Genomic DNA, 5,108 nt, shown 5'->3' with positions numbered 1-5,108 from the left:
TTGCATATTAACGTATCTAAGTCATGAGAGTCATTAAGTGCTAGCACAAGTTACTGAGAGAGGCAGCAGAATCGCTATAATTGGAAGTCTGTAAGTGCGTGGTGGATGAGCGCTTTGGGGCTGTTGAGACGGGTCTGATTCTGCTTTGACCTGATTCTGCAGGGCTTGGATTACATGACCTCCTGAGGTCCTTCCAGCCCTACATTTTTCTACAATACTGTGATTTTTAAAAAAAATTAGCATTACTGTCATTTTGGATGCTTAATTCTGCAAACTTAATGCTGCTTAAATTGAAGTTGGTAGCTTTTTGCAGGCTAGCTTACTGGCTGTACAGTAGACACTAGTCAGCATGGGTCAGTTTGTACCTGGCAATCATCATTTAGAAAACAGTAGACTTGACAGGTTGCATTTGGTCAACTCTGCTAGTGCCCGCTAGTACTGTGGGTGGGATAAGCAGCTCTGTGTGTACATTGTATGATGGTAAGTATGGAGTCTGAGAAGTCTATGGCAGTACAAGCTCATCCTGCCACTGACCGGTCCATTCATTGTCCTCGGGAGCGTGGGGGATTTGGAGTGGTTTTTGCAGTTGGAATTGACCTGAGACCTCGAGGCTTCTTAAGCAGCATAAAACATCCTGAAGCCTGTTGTTTTCTGCAGCTCAAATAGCCATAAGCTACAGCTTGGGGGACGTGGGGGGTGAAAGCTTTAGCTTCAGCTCTGCGACTGGCCGCTTTGTGACCTGCCCGAAAGATCGAACCTCCCTGTTCCTGTAACCTAGCTGTTGGTGGGGGATGATGATCATGGCCCACTCCACAGGGAGCTGCAAGGGTTGCCCTATATTTGAGTATGTAAAACCGAATGTAATTATCTCCAGTATGCCTGTGGTCATCTGTGTACACGTGCCACGCCTGAGGGAATGCAGATGTGCTTTGGAGGGATTGCTGCGTTCTTCAGCATGCAATTCTCACTTGCTCCAAACGAATCAAAAGTATGTTTTTAACGCAAGCAACGGCACGGAATTTCTCCACTGGCTTTAGCCAGCCACCATTTCAAAACAGTGTCGGATTTGTTATGGGAAGTGTAGTGTTTTTCACTCAAGTAATTCAGAAACTGCAGGAGGGGTCTAGTTCAACTTCAGAACACCCCGTTGCACCCCACTCTGTTTCACAACCCAGTGTACAGTCACAGTCACCTTGTTTGGTACTTGCTGTAGCTGCCTGCGTTTACTAGCAGGGTCACTTCCTAGCAGCATTGCTGTTGATAGTGTGTGGAATTGTTTTTGTGCAGAACCAGACAAGTCTGCCTTCACTAGAGACCCAGCCCAGCTCGCAGGAGCTCTCATACGGACATCGTTGAAGAAAAGTGCTATGGGATTTGGCTTTACGATCATTGGTGGGGACAGACCTGATGAGTTCTTGCAAGTGAAGAATGTGCTGAAAGATGGACCTGCTGCACAGGACGGGAAGATGGCACCAGGTGACTTTCCATTTCTCTACACTTCATTTCATCACTGTTGCTTGGCTAAGAGAGGGGGGCCCTGGGGAGTCCAGTGATTCCATCCACGGGCATTCGTTGTGAAGCAGGTCCCCAGCACTCTGCTTTATCGGACCATAAATCAGTGTCTGAAGCCCTAACATGGAATAGCAGTAAATGTTTTAATATAGATCCAAGTTTAGGACATTTCTGGAGAGCTCATTGGCTCGGTGTACTGCAGATATTCAGGTACACGTTACCGAATACTGCTGTCACAGATAGCGCCCGCCTGAGCCCCAGGCAGCAGACGGCCTAATCAAACACCGTTCTCAGGCGGCTGCAGCAGAGCAAGGTACAGTGGGAGTCAGAAGGCGCAAATATTATGTTGTAATCATTCTTTGACCTGTATGAAGCAATCCAAAGGTAAAACCTAGCTTCAGTAGCTTGGCGCAGATACCAGTTGCCCTTTGCAGGGTTTGTTCTGTGAGCTTTGCCTAGTTATTTAGCTGTTACTAATAAAACTGGTGCCGCTTAAGAGCTGAATTTGTGCTGTTATCTTTTTTGAGATTGAACAGGGTCCAGGTTCTGGATGTTGAGATGGCGTTTAGTATTTTAGCATTCCCAAGTGCTATCCATTGAAATGGATCTAAAGCAGTTTTCCTGTTTCCTCGGATGGCTTTAACATCATATTGAGCTGGCTGCTTAAACTGTTCTGGTTTGCTTTCTGTAGTTCTAACTCTCAGATAAAAATGTTGCCTCTGTCACAGCTGAGGTGTCAGCGTGACCCTGCCTCTGTTTGGTGTCAGTTTGATTTGTCTCAACGTCGACTACCAACAGATTGATTTGTGCATGTTGATTTTGCTACACCTCTACACTTGCTTACGGTTCCTGTAGAGTCTGGTCTCTAAATAAGATGTGGTGTTATACCTTGCATTGAATGCACAGTTTTTCTCATTGTAATGCATTAATGCTTTCTAAGCTTTCCATTTCCTGCACAAAATCGTAATGGCCTTAGGGAAAGAGCATGTGTGAAAGAGCCAGTTGGCACCAGGACATCAGTTTTTCCTCTAGCAACGACCTGTTTTCTTAAGAATCTAGTTTTACACTTTTGTTGGAAGAGGCTTGAGCAGATTCAGATACCCAGTGACTGCCATCCGCTGGAGCCGTCGCTCTTTTTACTAATTGTGCCTGGCCTTTGAGCCTCAGCCTGTCCATGCTGACCTCGGGAGACTTGGTCAATGAGGGACCAGCTTCACACGGGTGCTGCTCACTGTGACCTGCTATTCAAGTTTACCAGATTGCCAGAACTGCCCCAAGTAGTTCTCCGTGTTGAGAAACAAAGCAATTTGACATCTAACGTTGTGGGGCAGCCCCTTGTTTCTGCTGCATTTTTTGTCTTGAAATTTTTGCGCGTTTCATGTATCGTCGGGTTCTTCGTTTGTTTTGTCCCCACCTGTTTGAACCGAAGAGAGAGAAGCGAAACCATTTAGCCAGGGTCATCCACTGGGTCCGTGGCAGAGACGGCCAGCCCCTGGGAGACGGGGCGAGACTACCCGTCCCATTCTAATCATTCACAGCTGGTCCTTCATTCCCCAAAGGCAGTATTGTCCCCTGGCACAGAAAAGTACATCCCCTGTGCTGCTGCTGCTGCTACCTGAAATGCAAGACCACAGGCCACATTTCATTTTCAGAGCAGAGTGACGCTCCTGTCTCGGAGGCTCTAAATGGGCAGGCAAGGGCTTTTGCTGAGCGTTTGGAAGCAAGGCCTGCACTCTAGCAAAGCGACTTTCCTGTCTCGGTGGCCTTCCCTTTGCTAATAGTTCCACGCGTGGCTGGTGAGCTGCATGGCACAAGCGCTACCTGTCGGTTATTCCTAACCAGCCCTGGCAAGGCAGGGGTCCAGCAGCGACGGCGCGTGCAGTACAATTCAGCAACACCTCTGATGAGAGCAGTTTCTGCCCAGCATGTGCAGTAAAGGCTTGTGGTTCTGGCTGACCTCACACGGTGCTCTGCTGCATTTCAAGTGGCTTAGCAAGCACTTCCTGCATGTGGGGATAGCACCCTGCAGTATTTGCAAGGATTGTGTGCATCTGCGTGTCTTCAGTGTGCCCAGCACTGTGCCAGGGGCTCTTGTGAACTAAGAGCTGTACTGTTACGGGCATCCCAGCTGAATAAAGGAGCAGTATTGTTTACCTAGCATTTGATGATGAGGTTGTTGGGAAATCAGCACAGAAGTCTTGGTCTGCTTCCAGCCAGTCACTGTAGTGGATATCAGTACCCTGTCTACCACTCCAGAGGTTCAGTTTGACCTCTGTTGTCCTTGTGGTGGTTTAGAGACTTCCTGTTGTTCCTGAGGTTTCGTTTGGCCAAGGAGAGCTGGTTCTACCTAAATGTTTGATGCTTGACTCTTCTGTGGCAGGCAAAATAAGATCTGCAGCCAGTAACCCAAGTCTCAGGAATGACCCCAGAAGCCTGGCACTCCTGAGCAGCCCATAGTAAATCCTCCGCAGGAAGCAGAAGTAATTCATCCAGAATGAGCTTTCCAGTCCCAGTTTCTGTGCATAGTGGTAAGCACGTAACAGAAACGAAAAGAATAACTTTGTGGGGGACCATAAGGAGAAAACAAAAGTATTAGAAACCAGCCTTTTCCTTTCAAATGTGCATGTATAAATCATTGTTTAAATGTATGTTGGTGACTGCAAGTCTAACAGAGCTTCTGTTTCAATTCTTGATTTTTCTACCCACTCCTTTTCCAGTTTCCGAGTCAGATAACTCACAGCTGCTCCTCGTTCTTTCAGGATTTTCTAATTTTAGATTCTAGCTTATCTTAATCACACATGACATAACAGTAGGCGTATGTGGCATTGCATATTATTCTTGCATATTTAATGTGCTTCAATCAGAGCAATGGAAGGCATCTGACTAAGTCTTATGTTGGCTGGGTTGCTTTTTCCTTCATTTTTCTGAGTTTTTTATGTCTTATTTTAAAATACCAAGACATAAAGGAACCTATTGTAGCAAGCATTTAGCTGCAAGGTAGTTTTACTGAAAAGTTTCCTGGAGCCTTTATTGTTCCTATTCACGCTCATAAATAAAGGGTCCATATTTTAGCTCTACTTCTACTTGTAAAGCTCTGCAAAATAAATGCTCTCTACAGATGTCTGACATAAGCAGCTGCAAAAGATTTAGAATTTGCCCTGTCTCATTTATTGACTGGACTCCACTCCTTGCCTGTGTGGAAACTAGGAGCAGTGTATTTGCTCTGCCTGGGAGTGAATTTGCAGCCTGGGTGGGGTGTGCTGTGACTGCCAAAAGCAAAATGCCAAGTGTTAGAAATGACAATCAGCCAGCAGCAGGAATAAACAAACAGGTCTACACAAACTGGCAAGCAGGGAAGTATGGGAGGCGAGAACACCCTTGAACGTGAGAGCAGTTAAACGTATTATAGACGCAGGTTTACTGAAACCCATCATTCGTACAACCTGCATAAAGATGCTTTTCCTTACTCAGCTTATTGGATGCTCCTCCTTACTCGGTTAGGAACAACAAACAACAAGAAGCCCCTAATTTCCTAGCTCTGCTGCTGGCCTGTGCTTGGAGCTTGGCAGGATATTTTCTGTTTCAGTTCATGCCCC

At 46.4% G+C, this 5,108-nt stretch overlaps 1 protein-coding gene across 2 annotated transcripts in view; it reads left to right on the top strand.

Moving 5' to 3' along the window:
- Window positions 1-5,108, top strand: part of MAGI3 (membrane associated guanylate kinase, WW and PDZ domain containing 3) — a 49,713-nt gene that overhangs the window by 15,772 nt on the left and 28,833 nt on the right. The gene's annotated exons all lie outside the window — the stretch shown is intronic.

This window comes from Crocodylus porosus, unplaced genomic scaffold (assembly GCF_001723895.1).
Source record: "Crocodylus porosus isolate Cpor-Errol unplaced genomic scaffold, CroPor_comp1, whole genome shotgun sequence".
In the NCBI taxonomy this organism is placed as follows: domain Eukaryota; kingdom Metazoa; phylum Chordata; order Crocodylia; family Crocodylidae; genus Crocodylus; species Crocodylus porosus.
Note: the sequence above shows the minus strand (reverse complement) of the source record. Positions and strands in the feature narration are given on the sequence as shown.